This window comes from Cupressus sempervirens, chromosome 8 (assembly GCF_028749045.1).
Source record: "Cupressus sempervirens isolate cs-2001-9-10 chromosome 8, ASM2874904v1, whole genome shotgun sequence".
In the NCBI taxonomy this organism is placed as follows: domain Eukaryota; kingdom Viridiplantae; phylum Streptophyta; class Pinopsida; order Cupressales; family Cupressaceae; genus Cupressus; species Cupressus sempervirens.
Window position 1 is genome coordinate 239409682 of NC_143125.1, and position 23839 is coordinate 239433520.

Below are 23839 nucleotides of genomic sequence, written 5' to 3' on the forward strand. Positions count from 1 at the left end.
ATGGGTTGCACAAACCTAGTGACTTTATTGTGCACGTTGATGACAAAGATGGTGAAGATGAGGATGTAGAAGAAGAAGTAAAAATCAAGGATGATGAGATAGATTATGTTAATCTTGATGATGAGGAGGAAGAATAGGAAGCCACTGGAGGAAGCCTTCTAGAAATACAAAGTATTGAAGAATCTGATGTAGAAAAGATTGTAACATAGATTATGACTTCCTTTCCTTATTCTCTGAGAAAAGCCTTAGTGCAATCAAGCTCAGAGAAGGCTTCTACCAAGTTGGTTGTGGTTACCACTCAATCACCTTGCACCTAACCAATCTTTGGATCTATATTGCTAAGTATTTCATTGACTAAAGTGCCCAACACTTCATCTGCTAAGCAGTTAGTCCATCCAACATCAAGTTCTATTGAACAACAACAAGTATTCCATTTGTCACTACATTTATTGTTATTCCATCTGTTTCTACTATTATTTCAATATCAAGTGTATTCACATCTAGTGCAATGACAGTTGAGACTTAGTATCTACTGAGCACTGAAGTTCTCAATAAAGGAAAATAAATTGTTTCATCAATAATTTCAAAGGAAAAGGGTAAAAAAGGAAAAAATTGATCTGGATGAGGATATTGTTATTCCAAATTGGGATATCTCTATCCTCATTCTTGATCAAATGGATACCCTGGGAGAACTTTTGAAGAAAAGGGCTAAGTAACAAAAAGTTAGAGAAGAGAGGAAGAAGGAAAATCATGTCCTTGAGGACATAAAGAGCATATTTGTTGATGCTCTAAATGTTGAGGTTGATAGCAAACAACCTATTCTAGATCAGTTAGTTGAAATTGTCCATAAGTACAATGAAGAATTGAATGGACAAGTAAAATTTGTTGTAGAGATATGAAAGGAAATTTGAAAATAAAGTCTTGGAGCAAGTTGCACTAAAGATTGTTATAGATCAAGTAGAACCATCCAACATTCTTGCTACACTAGAAACATCTTCCAATAATGTTGTTTCTTTATTTGTCAAATTGAGTGACACATCTATCTTCACAAAGGAGATTAAAGATAAATTATCAAATATAGATGAGGATATGAAGGCAAGTGCACACCAGCTATCACTTGATCTTAGTTGTAGTTCTGCACACTTCACAAAGATAAGATATCTGACAAATCTCTAGGTAGAATTGTTGAGGGAAGAAGCTAGAATTAGGACCACACTTGCAAAAATTCAGGGCATGATTCTTCCAAACATGGATGCACTGCAAAAACACATTACACGTGTAAAGACTCTCATCCATGATGAAAACTTCTCCATAGCTAACCACATGATGGGACTATTAGCAAAAGTACAGATAACCTTGCATGCAAGTAAGGTATTGCAAGAAAATTGGGACAAGACTATGGTACTAATCTTCAAGGTACATTATGATTTCTTGTCACATTTTGGTATTAACTTTTAGATATTATAGACCTTTGGCATTTATGTCAAAAAGGGGGAAAAGTAAATATGCTTTGGGGAGAAGATACGAGAGAAGAAGATTATTTGTATAGAATATTATTGATAAAGGGGGAGAAGAATATGATACTTCAGACATATGTATATAGGAAAGATATATGTATGGGGGAGTAATAATATGTACAGATAACCAGTAAACATGTTTTACATAAGAAATTTTGAAAAATCAAAAAAATAGAGTATCGCCCGAGCATAGTTGTGTCTACTAAGCTATCCAATAGAAGTGATGAAGTCTCTAGTATTAATCGAGCTCTGTAGTGTTAACCAAGTTCTACAATGTCTACCAAGATTGCAATGTTGACAAAGTGAATCTAGTGTTGACCGAGTCATGCAGTGTCAACCGAGTGATTCAGCAGCTACTGAGTTTCTCAGTGTTCACCGAATCACATAGTTTTGACCGAGTTCGAGCTACTTGGAAGTGATTAGTATGGACTGAGCTTAAACTTCAACTGAATGCTAGAGTTTGCTGAGTGCTGACAGTGTTTGTCGAGTATTACAACATCATTGATTTTGTCTTTAGAACTCGAGTTACAATAGTTGGGTCAACTTTGTGAATTATGATGAATTTGGTATTGTAACCGACTCTAGTAAGTAGTTATTTGGATTGATATATATATATATATATATATATATATATATATAACTCATTGTATCATATCCAAGAATGTCAATAAGAAGGAATAAAAGGTGTATGAGTGCAAATTAAAGAAGGCTACAAGAAATATAAGGGACAACAAAGATTTATCTATCACAACCAGGTGATCATTGCAATACAAGGAATCTCATTCGGCAAATAAAAGTTGTAGACCAAAGATCAGCCACTAATTCATCCTAATAGGTTCATCAGTCAAATCCTATAATCGGGTAGACTTAACAATCTTTTGCTAAATCTCCTAACTAAGTGCATACTTCATTGTATGTTTGTAAATTCTTTAACAAGGTTGCACTCCTTATTGCTCCTAATAGGGCAGATCATCAAAAGTGATCAATTGTAAGCCTTATCAGGTTAACTTTATATTGTAGTGCTAAAGCTTGTGGGTATCATCCCCACCCTAGTTTTACTTTCTAATTGGAAGGTTCCTGGGTCACCATATCTTGTGTCAAAGTGTTATGAATATTTTATTTCTTTCATGCATGCAATTAGATCAGAATAATATATGAATGATTAATTGGAGAAGTAAGTTAAAATTTTATTGGTTCCTAATTCACTGCTCTCCTCTCAGTAATCTTGTCTACCTTATATTCCCAATAGATGCTCCTTATGAGAAGTCCTGTCAATCAAGGGATACTTTTGTTTCCACCATAGTCGTGTTTGGATTGTTGGAACTAGGAGACTACTTGGGAGAAAAGTATAGGGATGCAGAGGATAAGGTTTTGGAGAATTCCTACAATACTTGTGAATGGAACCAATTTTTATAACCAAGGTATTTTCAACAGTGCTCTTATCTATGGAGATTATTACTTTCTAGAGGGTTTTATCAGATGATCTTGTTTAGCCATAGTTCTCGCTCATGGTTGATTGTAGTTTCTCTACATTTTTTATTGTGTTCTTATCTATGGAAGTACTCTTGATATTTTATAGATGTAAAAAAATTAGTTTGTACTTAAAGACTTTTTCAAAAAGATTTTACCAAAGAAAAAGAGATGGAATGTGGGAGAAGACCTTGGATGTGAAGAGCCCTTAATGGGATTTTGACCTTACTTCCTCCGTGAGAATTCATCTACTGGAATGTTCACCATTTCCAAACTAATTGTAGGCACTCTCAATGTCCTTACCCTTGACTTCCTGAAACATGATCAATAATAATCAAGTTTTTCAAGTACAACCAAACTTTCAAAGTCTTGAAATCAAGAAATAGGTAAAATAGTTTGCTCAAAAATTGGATAGCTTCCTTCTAACTTTATAGATAGATATTACCAAGATGTTATAGATATTTTTGCATTCAAAAACTAGGGAAAAAAAAAAGAAAAGCAAAACAAACATGGAAAAGGTCTAGACCTGTACAATAAATGTTTACGATAGATAGAAATAAAGAGACCGTTGTTGGAACTATTTTTAGAATGTGAAATCATATTATTTCTTAGGTAACAATGAATAAATATTGAAAGTAGATGAACTCGCAATCACACGACAAAATGAAGGGGGGAACAATATTATAAGGAGTAGTTAAAACACAACTAAATATACAATGTAGAACTTGGTTTACCACACAATAACAATCATCATTACATATATTCTAGTTTTTGATTTTTGATTCATTTGTGTACGTAACCTCTTAAACTTGTGGGATTCACCTAGCATAGATTATGTTGTAGAAAAACTATCCTAAGAAGTGTTAAAGATCTTATTTTTATTTTTCAAAAAATAACAATATAAAATTAGTCACAACATATACAACACGACCAATACATTAGCTTTATCTGCCTGCCCAAATTGTATCTCATATTTCATTAAATGATAGAGTATAAAATAATATAAATATTCTAAATTATATATTTTTACACAATTTTAACCAACAATGAGAATAAATTAGTAATAATGATAAAAACAAAGCAATATTAGCTATCCAACTTAAGTACATCATTGGTCATAAGGAGACAAACCTCTTCTTCAACTTTCTACTTGCAAACACAATCAAAAGATTGAAATCTACCATGAATGCCCACTACAAGGGTAGTGGATATCGAGTAAAATACAGAAAGGAAATTTGAAAAATAGTCTCCTTACAAGCCCTCTATAAATAGAAATCTTAAAAATCTCCATTACTTGTTCCATGTGGCAACATGGACATATATATGATTTCACACAAACCTTAGATTTACAAGGACTTTTTAGTGCATGTCATGGGGCTAAACACTAAATATTTCAAATATCTATTTTTCAATTTCCCATGAGCTATTTATTGAATTATCTTTATTTTTATTAAGTAATTTATTTTTACTATATTTTTAAACTTTACTGTTGAAGTTAGGGTACCACAAAAATAGAGGTATTTAGTTTCTTGCTTTTTTTGTTTACAAATTTAATTTATTCCAACTTTATCTCCTAAAAAAATAAATGTTTTAACACTAGAAATTAATAATATAAATAAAACAAAATACAAGAAATAGTAATATGAATAATATCATATTTTGGTGCTAATGCTAATATTATATTATGTTTTAACTATTTAAAATATAATATTATTCTAAACTATTTAATATAGAATAATTTTTTATACAATTCAAATTGAACTCATATTCCATTGAATAATAGACTATAAAATATTTTAAATATTGTCAAAAAAATATTTTACAAAATTTTAAATAAAGCATTACTAAACTACGTAACTTAAAGAACACAATGAAAATATTGAAATCTATGATGAGTTTAATGCCCACTTTGAGTAGTGATTATCCTAAAAACTAAACTATAAAATATATAAAGGAAATTTGAAAAAATTTATTAAGTCTCCTTGATAAGATATGCATTTTAGTTTGTTGTTTAGATATTGCTCACTACAAGCTCTCTATAAATTTTTTTTTAAAAAAACTAAATAAAAAATCTCCATTACTTGTTGCATTTGACAACATGACATATATGTGGTTTCACAAGTACTTCGTAGTGTATTTAATGGAACTAGACATTACATATTTGTATATCTATTTTTTAATTTTCCACGCGTTATTTATTGAAATATTTTTATTTTCAATAAGTAATTTTATTTTTAATATATTTTTTAACTTTATTGTTGAGGGTTAGGGCTTTCTCCCCCTTTATCTAATTAGAACTTTAAGTAAAAATAGAGGTATTTACTTCTTTTGTTTAATATTAATACATAATATTTATGGTACAAATTTAAATTATTTAAAGAATCTCAATACAATTCACAATATTAATAATATATAAAATTAACTATATGTGCTCTTAAATATTGCACCTCCTTTTGGTGCAAGTGTTGTTATAATGCCAAGATTAATTAATACTATTTGTTGTGATTAAATCTTATGATTATTCATTGCCAATAGTGGCATGTTATGATGGTTAAGTTGTTGCGTTGTTATCCTTGCCATCAAGGTTCAAATCTCATGGGGATGAGGTCCCCCGTTTGTGGCCTCATTGGTTCATAGCTCTAGGTCAAAGCGTTTACCCCTCTTTTATAAATTTAAAAAAATAAATAAATAAATAAATAAAATCTTATGATTATTAGTTAAGTTTGAGCATATTTGAACTCAAGACCTCCCAATTATTTTTTTTAAATTATAATCAATGAGATAAAGTTGTTATTAGTTCCTGTCAAGGCAGGAATACTTATGCATCCATGTCAATCCAAATGTGACATTAACACTAACCAATCAAATCCAAGAATTTAAAAGATTATATGAGACTTCAAATGTTTATATCTTTTTCTAATTTTCCATTATTTTATAAATCACATTTGTCATCCATTCTATTGATCCATACTATTTTTGGTGGGGGAGAAAATTAATTTTCTTCAACAAAAAATACAAATATTTTCTAATAACTTCATCTTGCATTAATGAATGTATTAATTATAACTTTATCTTTTCCACATTTGTGACAAGTTCATAAGATTTTATTTTTTCAAATCATTTTATCTTCCACCTCACACAACATGTCTAATCAATATTAACTATCACAATCTATTAAATATTTTTAATTTCTTATTTTAAATATATTTATTATTAATTTTACATTGATGTTTATTTTTGACTATTTGATATAACTTGTTTTCTAAAACTTCATGTAATGGATAAGTTCAAATTATACTTCTATATATATATATATATATATATATATATATATAATATGTCTTTTTAATATAATTTCAATATGTTATATCTTTTCATTTGAATTTCTAATTTTTTTAAAACTTTTTTTTTAATAAAAGTGGTTAAATTATTACTATTATTTTACTTTTATAAAAATAAATTAAACAATATTATTTTTTAATTATATTTTATAATAGTGTTTGTAATATGTATAATTGATAAGTGTTACAATTTTTTATTTTTTATTTTTTATTAATAATATTTTTTAGTTAAACAATTTATCACTTAGTTTAAATAAATTTAAAACTTAAATATATATTTTAATATTAAATTAATAATTATATTTTATATCAAAAAATATACTAAAGAAATAACCACAAAATAGAAATAATTCAATTCTAAAATATATATAAATTATTATTAAACTTTTACAAACTATGTATTAAAATTAAATAGTTATATTTTATTTCTTATTTATTACATCAAATTTATATGTATTATATCTATTTATTATTTATAAATGTACATATTAAATTATATAGATATTATTTCATAATTAAAAATTACTTAATTTTATGAAAATTTTGGAAATACAAAACATTAAATAGTAAACCTTCTCTAATTGTCTAAAATTAAACAATTAGTTTTACTTATAAAAAAAAAATTATTTCAATACATTTCTTTTTTCTTATAGAAATGTGAGTTTTAATATAAAAATTAAATTCTTAGTTTCATTAATTAAAATATAATATATTTTAATTCTTTATTATAACCATGATTTTATTTTAAATATTGTTTTATTAAGAAAAATAATTATATTTAATTCTCTCTCACACACACAACTTATGTTGGTATCACTCTATCTTACTATTTTCTCTCTTCCTCTTCCTCCTCTATATTATCTATCCTTTTTTCCTCTGCATATATGTTTATGTTGTTATTGTTGTATACTATTATTTATCTCTATCCTGGTTTTTGTTCAGTGCTAATGATTAAAAATAGTGTGAGTTCCATTTGATAATCAAGATGAGAATAATACATAGTTGGGGAGTTATTCCAACTACTTATGGTTGTCTAGTAGCATGCATGGTATGTTTAAACATAGAATGTGATATTTCAAATGCTTCATCACTTCTTCAAGTTCTATAATTCAAATATTGGTATGGATATCTTTCCTCATTGCACATAATTTAACTTGTCAACTTAGAAGGTGCAAATTTGTCTAAAGCATATGTATTGATTGTAGTATGATATTAAGTACTCAGTGCCATATTGGGGAGTTTGGCCTCTTATTCTTGGGCTTAAATGCCCAAAGATATAATAATATAACACGAGAACTTAACAACAAAATATGAGCCATCCTATCAGATCACAAGTGCATTTCTAGGACGAGAATTTAACAACAAAATATGAGCAATCCTATCATATCACAAGTGCATTTCTAGGCAAAAATTAATGCATTCATAATGTTAATTTAGATTCTCACTCATCTACACCTCTACATGCATTATGCGTTAGGCAGGAACTATGATGCATTGCGTCTCTTGTTAATTAATGACATAAAGTTCTCATTAATGAAATGATATCTTTTGATATGTTATGAAAAAAAAAAGTTAATATATGGTAATTATAAAAAGGTAAAGTTGTTATTGATACATAACATAAAGTGTCATTAATGAATGACATGAGGGAAATTGATTTTTATCATAGACCAATAGGAATAGTGAAAAATGCAAATTATAAAATTTTAGAAAATAAAAGAAATGTAAATAGTTGAATTTTTTTAATTTTTAAAATTCTATTATGTAATTGATCAATTTAATTGAAAAAATAAATTGAATAAATGATAGTATACTATCTTTGACAAACTAATTAGCCAATAGGCTTTCCCTATGAGGTTGCTTGCAACTGGATTTTTTCTAACGTTGGAAAATAATTGTCGATAAATGGTTTCAGATGGCTAGCAAATGGTTTAAAGATGAGATTTATGTGTCATCGAAAATTGGTTGTGTGGACACCTAAAATTGTCCATTTATTATTTATTTAATTATAGTCTTATCCTACCTTTAATTAAATAAATTTACATTTATTTAATTACATTCACCTTTCCTTGATTTAAATAAACTAAGGTTTATTTTAATCCTAGCCTATTTCCCCTCATCCCATTTGCATCTTAACCCATTCACTTTAATTAAGTAAATTACTTCGTTTACTTAATTAACCCCTTCTAATCCGACTTGCAATTAAATATTAAATTTAATCCTATTTGAGCACATGGCTCCTAACTTTAACCCTCACCTAACCTCACTTGCCTACCCTAACTCATCCTTCTAAGCCTACCCACTACTTAACTCCACTTACTTTTCCTAATCACCTTGCTAATCCACTTTTAATCCTAAGTGTGTGCTCACACATGTGTGAGGAACACTCACACTTTCCACACCCCTCATGCCTTCCACACCTCTTACACATTTTGTCCCCCTTCACATGAGAGTCAAGGTGTCTCACACATGTGTGAGAAACCATGCTTCTCACACCTCTTACACCTATCATTGACCTATCACATTAGATGTTGCTCACACATGTGTGAGCATCTTTCTCCCTTTGAATGGTCAAAAATCCCTAATCCACATGGAGTCCACTTAGCCTCCACCTTATGGACACCTCATTGATCCTAAGGGATCCTAGCCCTTCATCTTGCATTGAATCTCAACTGTCTGTTTCATCTCATTTCCTATAAAAGGAGAACCCTCTCCTCATCTCCGTAAGCACTATCTAGCCCATTGTTATGCTGCAGGATTTGTGAGCAACCACATCCCACAATAATGAAATCATCAACCACTTGGTGATTTTGTGAGGTTTGCATTAGTGTTATTTTGAATAGTTTGTACTCTTTTAATTTCATGTCTCCACTATATACATGTTGTCTTTCATATTTGAGGTTTGCATGAATATGTAGGAACAGGCTTTAGTTGCTTATTATTTATTTCATTGCTACATTTTTATGCAACACATTTTGGCATGCTCGGTGGGACCCACTTCACAAGTTCAAACTAATCATCTAATGTGTTTTTGAGTTTATATGTGAGTTTTCAAGCTTGTAGGTTGAAGGCTTGCACTTTGAGATCAAGTTTCATGAGGAGTCTCAACTTGAGCCAAAAAGCCCATGATCGTGTTTGAAGCACATAAGGGAAGTCTTTTGATATATAATTATTTCCAAGTCATAAGAGTGTATATACGTTGAGTATACTTCTTTGTTAATAAGAAAATAGAAAACTAAAAGGGGGGGGAGGGGGGGGTTGTTTCATTTTATTTTATCTTGTTTATGCTTTTTTAAATCATATATATATATATATATATATGCTATCATATATGTTTATATTTTATATATATATATAGGAATTGTTATATATTGCCAAAAGTCTAAATCAAAAATTCAAAAAAAAAATTAAAAATAAAAAAAAAAAATCGTTTTGCATTGAGTAGGTTTGACACCCGTAGGCACCACCATAGACGACGCCCATGAGTGTCGCCCCCATGGCCATAGCTCAAAAAATCCATGCCCTACAACCACTCCCTCTGTGGTCCCCTATAACTCCTTCTCTAGCACCACTTCTCTCTCGCACGTTGCCATTGTCTCATCCCTGTCACTACCTGCGTCCCACTCGCGAGCTCCTCCTTTCCTCCTTCGTTGCACCTTGTCGCTCGTAACCCTCACCTGCTACACCACCGCTCAACCCTCTTGCCTGCACCGCTTCCACCGCCCCTCCCCTACTACAACCTACTCCCTCGCGCCACCTCCTCTCGTAGCCCTGCATCTGTTCCTCCACCCACCGAGCACCCTACAGCTTACCCTAGCTGCCTCCACTCACGGTGATCACAATCAATGCTCCCACCGCCCATTGCTAACCCTCCTCCCCACTCTGCTCGACCCTGCAGCTCGCTGCTTCGCCACCCACTAAAACCCTCCACCTGCATCCTCTGCTCACTGTTCCATCCACCCATTTTTTTTAAAATTTGGTATTTAGATTAACATTATAAGTATTTTTTTTCTTTTCAACTTCATTTTTAAAAATAACATTTTTTTAATAAAACATCTAGATTTCACTTTTTTTTTAGCAAAAAACACAAATTAAAACAAAAATTCTCTGACATGCATCTAACCGTCAAATTTAAGCCTGCAGGTCATGGATGTCATCATTGCACCAGCATTCCACATGCCCTTATAGACCATAAAGAGTAGTCTTTGATTTTTTGCTCATAACTTGAGCATACGAACTCTGTTTTTGAAAAATAAAATATCACTGAAAAGCTGATTTTGAGCCCATCATGATGGTGTCAGTTTCATTAGATTTTGATGCTATTTAGATCTCTGATATTTCTATCAAATACCAAACTTTGTTGTTAACATTTTCATTGCAGGGTTGTTTCATGCTTTTCATACATTTTCAATGCCCTAACTTGTGGTTTTGCAGGGATATTTTCTCACTTGAGCATTAAAGGTTGAAGAATTCTAAAAACCACTAACCATATTGCTTGCAAATTTTGCTTTAAATTTGTTTTGGAATGAACTTGCATGCTTAAACACTTGTCTTTGAATGCATGGTTAAAGCTACAACAATCAAACTCAATCTTGAATGCATAGTTAATTGAACAACACCTTTGATTTGGAATGCATGTTTCAACACAATCTTGAATGCCATAAAGAAATTGAACATTTTAGTGGAATGGATGATAACTCAATCTTGAATGTCTAAGGATTAATGAACATTGCAATGCATATTTCAATTTGGTGCTTAAAACGAACAATCACTCAATCTTGAATGCATGAAGGGAATTGATTCTTTCCTTGTCAAACTTGCTTATGTTGACAACGCTTGATTTACTTATTTTGGTGAACTCTCAATTTTTATGTTGATGAAGTTCTCAAGTTGGAAAGAACATTGTATACTATAAACATGTGTGTCTTCAAAGTAGATTACAAAACCTAAAGCTTCATTGGGAAAGAACAAGTGTCTTTTGAACCCCAAGACCACTTACGTATTTTCTCCCCTCGCACCTTCGAGTGATCTTGGGTGCACAAGAAATAAGTGGTCTTGTTTTTTTTTTTAGGAGGCATGCTTGGGGATTTCATCACCCCTTGGTACGACCTCAACTCCAGTGTTCTGGTAGAGTATAAAAATCGGGAGGTGAATCGAAAGACACCTCTCTTGGAAGTAAAATGCTATCACTCTTGGCTAAGCCCCAAACAACTTTATACCTTTGGAAAGTGAAGGAGGAGATTTGAATTACCATCTCCCCCTAGCTATGTGGCATTATTTTCTTTCATCTACAGATTCGGGGCTCACATACCTTGCGTATATTGAGGATGCCCTCTAGTTGATCCTTGTACATCCTAGTTACCACCTTGTAGGATTGTTGGTGTGTTTGATGTTCTTGAGTGTTTGAAACCCTCCCCAGTTGAAGGGAACACATAGGCTACACTTGTCTTGTATATTTCATTGTTTGATTTTGCATCTCAAATTTGAAAAAGCCAAAACATCATAAAACATAAAAATCCAAAAACATCGTAAAAGTTCAAAAAAAATCAAAAAAACTCAAAAACAAGTCTTGGTTTAAGTCCTCTTAGTCAAGTTTTCCACATCAATTCCACATCACTTCTTCTTTCCATCCAATTCATCACCCTCATACATCTCTTGTCTTCATCATTCAAATCATTCCTTGAAGTCTTAATCATCTCTATTCACTCAAATCATTTCCTTGTCTTCCTACTCATTAAATCTAATTCCTAATCTTCATCCTAGTCATGATTCATAATCCAAATCAAGATCCAATTTTCTCAACCAATCTCATAATTCATCCTTCATTCAATCCTTCAAATAATCATCCTTCTAATCCAATTCCTTGTCAAATTCAGTCATTTCTAATCAATTCTTAATTCAATCCATTTACATCTTCATCCATAGTCAATCTTTCTAATTTAATCCATTCAAGTCTCCTTCTAATTAAACTTTTCATCAAATCTTCTACCTTGGACATAGGAGCATTGTCATAAACATAGAACTTTAATTCAAATCCCTCATTCACTTGTTTGCAATATCATAAGGTTTTTATCAAAGCTATATCAAACCTTCATCCAATATCAAATCCAATCAATATCAAGTCAAATCCAATTCAAATCAAATCGACACAAAGTTCAGCATTGCTCCTAGTCCCAAGTTCATATTTCATCCATCATCAAATTTTTCATCACTCTTCATCTACGATCCATGGATAAGAATTGGCTTAATCAAACGGTTGATGATCTTCAAAGGCAATATGGAGTTCTACCTCCCTTTCAACCTGCATATCAAATCCATCTTCATAACTTCATATCCAATTCTAGTCCATCTAATGTTCATTATTCTTCTACCTTTGACAAAGGAAATCCACCTCATTATCCTTCAACCACATATGATTCCATTCATAGCCCACACAATGCCTCAAGCAAAAATGCCATGGCTAAAGAAATTGAGGAACTAAAGAATTCTATCTTGAGCCTAGCAAATCAGCAGAAAAGGTCCACCTTCCATGCCATGTGTTTCAAAGAACATAGTCCTCATGTCCCATCCAACCCCAATCCTCCGTGCAATTCCCCATACTTTGAGCTTAATGTCAAAAACCATCATCCCAACCCCCTACCCATACTTTCACCTTCACACAATCCTAATCCTCCAAAAACATCATCCCCACCTCGTAATGGGTTTTTCTCACACAATTTCTTGGCTAAGTGTAAAATTCAAAATAAAGTGATCTAGTCACCCAAAGTCATACCCCCAATTCCATCTGATCTTCCTCTAAATCGTGACATTATAGATTCCTCTTCTCCTCTAGATCTTAGCCTTTCTCCATCCCATCATTCCCTTATCCCTCAAGATCCATTTATCCCTCTTAGTCCATCTCATGATGCCCTTCCTAATCAAGATCAAGGCATTCCATGTACCGCACACCTTATTGATTCCACTCCATCTCAAGAGTTAGCATCCATAGATCCTCCCCTTCATGAAGAAATTCCTTCCACTCCATCCACTAATACTCCTCCATATCAAGATCAAATCACTCCATCTCATGATCCTATTTCATTTCATGATCCACTCATTCTGCTACATGATCCTCTTTTAAGTCAAGATCAAAGTACCCCTTCATTGGCCTTTCATGATCCCAATCCATCTCAAGATCCTATTATCCCTCATAGTCCCCCTTGCAATCCTAATCCTCCACATGATCCTATCACACCTATCCAATCCCCTCATGAACCCCATATACATGGACTCGCATCTTGTGTTGAAAATAATAAGTATCCCATTGAAGAAATAATGTCTCAAGATGTTGGTACACCTTCCACTCCTTCCAAACCTAAAATTCCTCCATCCAAACCTAAATGTTCCCATCATCCATATTCCAAGTCAATTTTGGGACCTTATATCCATAATTTGCTTCCTTCCTCATTACCATCCATTTTGAGTCCTTATGTTTCAAAGCCAAGCCCTTGATCCCTTCCTTCCATTTTGGGTCCTTACGTACCTCCATCCATCATATCCATGTTTTCCACTTCATCCCCTCATGGTGCTAATAAAGATCAACAAAGGCACACATCCTTGAATTCGTTACAATGTTCACCATCCATACACCCTCCACTCCATTTATCTTCATGCACCCACACCATGGCCAATGGAAGCAAATTGGATGCCAAAGATAAAATGAATCAAGTCAAAAATCCACAAAAGCCCAAGGATCAACATGTCCCCTCTAAAAGACGTGTCCAAGAAAAGAAAAATATGATCCAAAACAAATCTAGAAGGCCACAAAGGCTAAAAATAAAAAATGTAAAAATTTTGTGGATCCCAAAGCTACTTAATGTAACAATGAATCTCAAAGAAAACTTCAAAATGGCATCCAATCTTGCTAATTCAAAGGCTTCTCTCATTCATAAATCATCCAAGCTTCCATTTTCCAAATCCATTTTGGGTCCTTATATATCCAAATCCACTATCCTAAATCCATCATCTCCTTCATCAATTTTGGGTCCCTATATCCCAAAATTCAAACTCTCTCCTACATATCCTCCACAATTTCCTCCTTTCCATCACCCTTCAAGGTGTGTGCCAATGACGATCTTTTTGCCTCCATCCACTCATTCACAAGTCTTCCAACCTAGCATCCATCAACCATATCTTTCTCCCACCCACTCCACCCCATTAATCCAAACTTTTTCATAAGTCATTGTCCTCCATTCACTCTCCTACCAACATCTATGAGAAAATAGTCAAAATCCCTTGAAAATAACAAAGATATAGAAGAAAGGGATAACATCCATGTATCTAGATGCTTGAGTCTTCCACTTCCACTTCCACTTATCCATCCATTCACTTTTCCTCTTCCACTTGAACTCTACAATGGGGGCAAGCTCCATTCATACCAAACTTCCTTACATATCTTCCATACTTCCATCTACCATTCATCATCCTTTTCTATCTTTGATCTTGACTTCCACTTTCCTTTCATCCATCCATATGCACTTTCCCTATCCCTTTCTTGTTATCCATACATTATCCTACATACTCCCATAATCCTTTCATATCTTTGATCTTGACATTCTATCCATTTCTTGCATCCCATAGTCCTTGTCATTTTTATTTCATCAGTTTTCCAACCATACTCCTACATACTTCCATCCCCCTTTCATATGTCCTTGGTCTTGGTTTTCCCATCCAATTTATATCCCACATGTCATTCATACTCTTCATATCATTATCCCTTTTTCATACCCTCTCTCCCATATCCCTTATTCATTCCACTTTCATACCCATGCTTGTGATCACTGTTAGAGGCACAATACCGAAATGTTCATACATGCTTTGGAGGAGCACATGCCTTCTCTTTCTCCATACGCTAGCATTTGTACAATTTGTCCATTTTCATGCATCCTTTCCCACCATATTTTTCTCCATTTTCCTATCCTTGGTATGGGGCATTCAAAATCCTTCAAAACATGGTCCTTGGCTCCGCATTTTTTGATACCATATCATCCAGTCCCTCATACCCCTTTCATCATTCTTTTCACCCACTAAATCACGTTGCTTTTCCTCCATTTACCATGCCTTGGCTCTCCCTTGTCATTGGTCCCAATCCATTATATCCCACATTCATTCATATCACATTCGATCTAATTCTTCCACTCAATTCAATCAACTTCATTTATCCTCTGACTCAATCAATTTTCCCTTCTTCTAATCCTTTCACATCAAATCAATTTCTCTTCTACTCTAATCATTCTTCATCCTATCAACATCATTATTCCAATCTCATCCACATTCCTTCTTCTACTTGCACTTCAATTTCATCTATTCATCACCAATCTCCAAAAAATCAAAAACATCAAAAAAAATCACTATGCAATCAATACTAATCCAATCAATCTAATCTTGCAATCTTGTACATCAATCCTTAATCAATTCATCAATTTGACCCAATCAGTTGATAATCTATTTACCATATTTGAACTTCATCATGGGATGTTTCCTTCCCAATCCTCAAATGTGTATTGTGCTTATTGTTAAATTTTTTATCCTCAATCAATCATTATCAATCGATCCATTAATTGGTTTTCAGCTTGACTAGGGGAAATTTTGGTTTGCTTTTGATTTTTTGTGCATGATTGCTTGTTACTTGTATGCATTAGTATTTTTTGCATTTGTCATGGTCTTTGCATCCTATTGTCCCAAGGAATCATGGTCTTCCATATCATGGTTTCATAAGGCATATGGTTGTGTTTGACCCTTTTTTATCACGTACTTGACACATTGTCATCTTGGTTCCTTATACCTTGGTGCATAGTGTTGAATACAATATCAAACTTAGGTTGTTCACACCATTGCAGTATAACTTTATCACTCTTATCATTTTCCTCTCCCTTCTGTACTCCCATCCATTTCGAGAGAACATCTATGTTCTCCTAACCCGCATGTCCTCTTGAGGGGGCATACCTTTCCACCCTCATCATCCTTCCTCATCTTTCCATGACTAGGGCATCATGCTACTAGCCTTATCCTTCCAGCCACTATATTTTATTTTTCTTTGATATAACATTACTAATGCTATATCAAAGAGGGGAAAAATGTAGACACCTAAAATTGTCTAAATCCCCTTTTCATGACCAATTAAATAGATATTTATTATTTATTTAATTATAGTCTTATCCTACCTTTAATTAAATAAATTTATATTTATTTAATTACATTCACCTTTACTTGATTTTAATAAACTAAGGTTTATTTTAATCCTAGCCTATTTCCCCTCATCCCATTTGCATCTTAACCCATTCACTCTAATTAAGTAAATTGCTTCATTTACTTAATTAACCCCTCCTAATCCCACTTGGAATTAAATATTAAATTTAATCCTATTTGAGCACATCTCCTAACTTTAACCCTCACCTAACCTCACTTGCCTAACCTAACTCATCCTTCTAAGCCTACCCACTAGTTAATCCCACTTACTTTTCCTAATCACCTTGCTAATCCACTTTTAATCCTAAGTGTGTGCTCACACATGTGTGAGGAGCATTCACACTTTCCACACCCCTCCTACCTTCCACACCTCTTACACATTTTGTCCCCCTTCACATGAGAGTCAAGGTGTCTCACACATGTGTGAGAAACCATGCTTCTCACACCTCTTACACCTGTCATTGACCTATCACATCAAAGGTTGCTCACACATGTGTGAGAATCTTTCCCCCTTTGAATGGTCAAAAACACTAATCTGCATGGATTCCACTTGGCCTCCACCTCATGGACACCTCATGGACACCTCATTGATCCTGAGGGATCCTAACCCTTCATCTTGCATTGAATCTCAACCATTTGTTTCATCTCATTTCCTATAAAAGGAGAATACTCTTTTCATCTCCATAAGTACTATCTAGCCCATTGTTATGCTACAGGATTTGTGAGCAACCACATCCCACAATAATGAAATCATCAACCACTTGGTGATTTTGTGAGGTTTTCATTAGTGCTATTTTGAATAGTTTGTACTCTTTTGGTTTCATGTCTTCGCTATATACATGTTGTCTTTCATATTTGAGGTTTGCATGAATATGTAGGAATAGGCTTTAGTTGCTTATTGTTTATTCTGTTGTTACAGTTTTATGCAACACAGGTTGTACAATCCTATAATGGCACATAAATTTCATTTATGGTTTGGAGAGTCATTGAAAATGAATGCCACCAAATCTTCTTAAAAACTTTTGTGCATGCATTAATGTCAAAAAATTAATTTGGATATCATTTCAGATCTCCAATGACAATCTTGCTTTACCTAAGCATTTATAATGATTTGGTATGGATTCAAAATTTAAATTTGTATATCATTTCAAATCTTTGACAACAATCTTGCTTTACCTAAGCATTTATAACGATTTAGTTTGTATTTAGGAGAGTTATTAATATACTCAAGTATGAGGAGCCATGATTTGACATCACCTCTTCAAATATAATAATTTGGTGTAAGAATAAAATCCTCTCAGTTTTTGTATGAGCCGAAATGTGTGCATGCATTCATGTTAAAAATTTAACTTGGATATCATTTTATATCTTTGAAGAAAATCTTGCTTTACCTAAACATTTATAACGATTTAGTTTGGATTTAAAATTTAATTTTGTATATTATTTTGGATCTCCGACGATAATATTGCTTTACCTAAGCTTTATAACAATTTAGTTTGGATTTAGGAGATTTGTTAATATACTCACGTATGAGGAGCCATGATTTGACATTAACATATTCAAGCTACATATGGGGTCATTAAGTAGTGAACCATTTTTGTTCATATCTCCACCATCCACAATCAACCATAACTTATCAACATATACTTGCAGCTTCAAGTTCGCATCTTCCTCTTTTGTTTTTATGTTTTTCCCTATTTTCAAAAAAAAAGTGTATCTTCTTCTTTTGTTTTTTTCTATTTTTTCTACATTTTTAGAAGAAGCACTTTGCATTTTCTATATTGGAAGAACAATTTTATGTATATTGTAAAACACAAACAATAGAATTGATGCTCTACATTTGCTTGTTGACATTTAATGGTAGTGAATATGCATTTGCTTTGCTTTTTACAATACATTGTGATATTCTTATTCTTTGTGTACAACTTAGATTCTTATCATTTTAGTTTGCTTATTGTAGATTAACTTTTATTTACTACTATATAAAATTGTCCAATGCACTCATGGTTATTCTGAGATTGTCTTTCCCATCTGACTACCCTCTTTCTTTAACCTCCTTCTTCTCTATGCACTGCAGTAAAATTTGTGTGAACTTGCACTTATTGTCAATTTCTTCACCAATCATGACACCCATATTTGATTTTCTCAACCTACCAAACTCCATTTGCAATATCATGTTCTCTATGCTACTAGGTGTTGATAGGCTTTAGAAGGAACCCACAATGCCAAAAAAGAGTTGTCCATTTATGCTATTTATAGGAGGCATAGTCCACTAAAAAACTCACTAAATTAAACAAAAAACATTCATAATAATAATGAACAAATATTCCCTTCCCCGTTATAGATCTAAGGAATGATATATACCTACAACCAAAACCTTACATAGAGAAAAATTAGAGAATAGCAAAAGGTGGGCAAATGGAGAGAAAGAATAGCTAATTTGACCTAGATTAAATTTTTCATTTTAGTTATTAAAAAATTATAACAGTCTACTTTTCTAAAGAGCCTCATCGGAGCCTTCATCATTCTCAATATTGATTGTCACCTTGGGTGGTGACTATGAAATACCCATGTTCTATTGTCAACCGAACAATTACCAATCTTTCTAGTAGAAAGATGACCATTGAAAATATCTATTACATTTATTTTTTAAATCCCTTACACGTCATTTATTGGGTACTTTGTCCAATGGTTACAATATTGTTTACAATACACGTGTCAGCAAATAGCAAATCATTATTGTTGAAAGAAGTCAAGATTAATTGCTTTTACGTTTCACAATCTTCCACTATACAAGTCATGTTCATGTTTTTGCCATTAATTTTAATATTGTGGGACCCAATTATCTTGAAAGTGTAGAAATTTGAATTTTTTTACTTTGATCTAATTTATGAGACAACTTTTATCATTTTCCAAACAAAATTCTCATAGTTACAAAAAATCTTATTTTGTTTCATTTAAAAAAAAGTATCAAAATATTTTTTAATGTCGTACATTAGATTGAATGAATTCCAAGTATTGTCTTTAAAGCAAAGAATTTTGACTTATTTTTATTTCAGATCTCTAATGGTAATCTTGCTTTAACTAAGCATTTATAACAATTTAGTTTGGATTTAGGAGAGTTACTAATATACTCCAAAAAAATGGTTATGGAACCCTTACAATTTGGACAATATTATTGGCTCATAAATAAGCTAGGTATTGTAATGTTAGAAAAAGATTTGAGATTAACGACCAGAAATAAAGGAGAAGATGATTATACTAACATTCTTCAATTTGAAGAGTTTGTTATCTTTGTTTGTGAACAAGGCGAAGAAAAAGTTAGATGATTTATTAGAGGCATGCAAATTTCTTGATGAGCAAAGACAAATATATTTCTTTCAAAGAACTAGAGAGTGTGCTCTTGAGGATGTTAATTCCATGTGAGAAAATGCCTCAAGAGTGTCAGAAAAATAATTTATATATTTGACTCAAACGGCATTGGAGTCTTCAATTTTTAAGAATTCAACAATATGACTTGTTTTCCAGTCAAACTATGATTTCTGTGAGTTATCTGATAACTTTTGCTTTCTTGAAAGCCAAAACTTCTTTTATTATGACCAAAGGCATAAAAGAACAGTGAGAAAATCTGTGTAAATTTAAAAAAATTGTTCCAACTCATTAGAACCTTATAGTAGCATTATATTACTTATCAATCGTTGGAAATTTATAAGAGACATGGACAATCATAGAAGGTTTTGTGGATAAAAGGTGGAAAAAATATACAACTAACAATGGTGATTAAATGAGATTTTCTCTAAACTTAGAAAAATAGCGTGGACTTTTAAGTTGACTTGAGGTCACAACATTGTGTTGTTGATTCACAAACCTTTTCTCTTCTTTTGTCCAAGAATTTTTTGTGTGGATTAGAACGATTGGTATGGTGAAGAAATAGTAAGGAACACAAATTGTTTGATAGAAAGCCTGATACAAACTTGATTTCATGAACTGTGGTCATTTCAAGATATGTAATGAATGGTTATACCAAGGGTGAAAATGAGTTTTAATTTCTTATAGCCTAATAACTTTTTAAAAGTAAATAGATTTACATGCAAGACAGAACTTGAATTTTAAGTATTGAGTTTGATGGAGATGTGAGGGATTTATATAGACTATACCACATAAAAAATTAAAATATAATTCATTTAGTATATGTAAAATTTACTTAATTAAATTATTATTATTATCTATTTTAGGGAAATGTATTTTTTTATTGCTATGTGATGATAAAATATAAGATTGGTTTTAGGAAAAAAATATTTGAAAATATGTAATGACATTTTTTTAAAACTTATTTCCATTATTTCTAAATCTAAATATTATCTTCTTGAGAATAACTTGCATTCATACATTTAAACTTATCTTTCATTAAAAAAAACTCATGCAAATTAGTTATAACATATGGATAAAACTAACTACCATTTAATACTATAAATGTTATTATTGGTGCTCTTTTTCAAATTTAACATTTGTTTTGGTTTTCTAGGTCATGGCTAATCCCCCCCAACCTCACCACATAATAGACATCTCGAGTAGTACATCAGAGGTCAATATTCTACAACCATCTATAGGGTCTAATGGGTCTATCAATTGGAACAAGTATCCTCGAACTTAAATACAAAATTATGCCAATTGTGTTTCTATGAATTGTATTGAACTATATGCACAAATTAAATTGGCAAGTATACATGCATGTGACGTTTAAGATTTTGAGATCATCAGAGTTGAGAAAGTTTTGCAAGAAATCAATACACAACAACTCAACTATTATAGTTATTGCACTTATCTAAGGGATATTCATGCTGACGGGTATTACAGACAAGGAAATGCACCTGATATTCGTCATGCATTTCAAGACTATCTTAATCATCTGTAGAGCATGCTTCACTTGTGTTGTCCTCTATTAGTTTTTATCGGTGGATCCTCTTAAATAACTCTATAAAAAATGAAGGTTTTTGTAGATTTTTCTATTACTATAATGAACAAATTGACCTTTTGTTCCTCCTCTATTATACCTAATGTTGATTGAAATTTATGTTGTACAAACTCGTTCTATTATGAATACAAGTGTGCCTTACACATATCTTTGATGCTTATTGACTTCTCTTCTTCCTTTACTCTTACATATTTTAGATTTCTCAAAGAGACACCACATTTGTATTACTATATAGAGTGAGCTATAATGTCTAAAAAATAGCTCATATACATGTAACTATAATTGTTTTTTGTCATAGCACAATGATGTCTACAAAATTATCTAAGACATATTTATGCATCTTTGCCCACTTTTGCCTATATTTTTATGTTTTGTTAGAGTAATTAGATATTTCCTAATTAACTCTAGTTGCCTACGCTAAACTTTAGGCATCTGAAGCGAACTTTTCTCTATGATTTTTCGGCAAACTTTTATGATCTCCTATGCATGCAAGTGGCTGCTTCGTACAAATCTGACATGTCAAATCGGGATCCACCGGCAATCGTTGACGAAGTCACCATGAAACCACCTCAACATGAAAATGAACAGGTGCCAATTGCGGAAGGTAACAATATTAATAACCTGGCTAACTAGAACTCCACCAAGTGTGACCTGTCCTTTTTCCCTAACCCAAAATTAAATAGGGCTTTTAATGTTTTTGTTGGCTTTGTACCAGATGATCTTAATCCCCCTACAAACAAAGATAATGTTATCAATAACAATGGTAGAAATGCTACCAATTCTAATGCATTCATTTGTAGCAAGCTATGATCTTTCCTAGAGGCAGTTGCGAATTTGGCCCCTGCAATTGTCTCTGGTGCTCGCTTCACCAAACCTCCTCATGATGAAATCCCCATAAATGGTAAGCAATCTAGGGACCCTTCTGTATTTCATGTCATTCCTAACCATGAAATGTTGGCTGAGATAAGAAAAGAAAAAGAGAGATTAAAGAACACTGCCATTTTCTTCTCTACGGTTGAAATTGATAAAGTTCCTGCCAGGAAATTTTTAGATGATTGGTTTTACAACTTTTGGAATTTGAAGCTTAGATATCAAATTTCTTCTTGCCGGAAAATACAAAGAGGTTTATTTGTTATTTTCTTTAATAATTATGAATCTCAGCTTGCATTTCTTAAAAAAGAATATTGGAATGTTGGAAACACCACATTCCGAGCTCTGGCTTAGAATGCTAAGGCAAATTTAGAGGGAATTACTACTCTTTCAGTCCCAAATGGGTTCTTATTAAGCACATTCCTCCTTTTCTATGGAGATTCATCCCTTAGCTTCTTGAACCCCTTGGAAAATTCTTGCACATGGACGACTCAGTGCAACTGGTCCCTCACCTTGATGCTAGGATTCTTATAGCTTTGAAACTTGGTAATGATCTACCAAAAGAGCTCACTATTTGCATTGCAGATGAAAAGGTTTCTTGCCCTATCGAAACCTTGGGCGGTTTAAATACATGTTTTCTATGCAGGAAGGAAGGGCATCTCAAGAAAGATTGCCCAATCATTAAGAATAAGATTCCTAAAAACCCTAACCCATTGAACACCCCCTTTATTTCCAACTTGAACTCTTCTACTTCACTAAAACCAATACTTCACCTCCTCCCTTTGCCTCCTCACAATCTTTCTCCCCTTCTATGCTATCACCATCCTTGTAGAATGCTTCTATCACTAGCATCACAGATGCTAACGGCTTTCAAACTATTACTAAAAAGAGAAAAAATCATTCAAATAAAAATAATGTGGCCCCAAATGTGCCAATCTTCCCCCCTCCTCCTGTGGTTAATGCAAGTCTTCATGTGCAGGAATCTGCCAAGATTTTTGCCCCTACCGCATCAACACCAAAAACCTCCTCCATTCTGAAGCTCCTAGTTAAAATTTTCCAAGAAATTTCTGATGATTTTATTGTGGAGGTTATACCAGCAATCCCTTCTATAGCTAATAGCCAGCCTTCAATGCTGGACAACTCCTCCCCCTCTCTATCTAAAAGTGAGGATATCCCCACTTCAAAGAGGAAAGGGAGACCCCCTAAATCTAAAAACAAAAACAAGAACAACAAGATTCAAAACAACACATTCTCTAATGATGCTTCTCCTATGGAGGATAGTATGGATTCTGAAGTGTCCATCTCTAAAATTATGTCTCAATGAATTGCATCTCTTGGAATATTAGAGGGCTTGAATGTCATGATAGAAAATTTGTGGTTAAAATTTTTCTCAGTGCTAATGGTAAAATAGATTTGATCATGTTGCAAGAAATTAAATC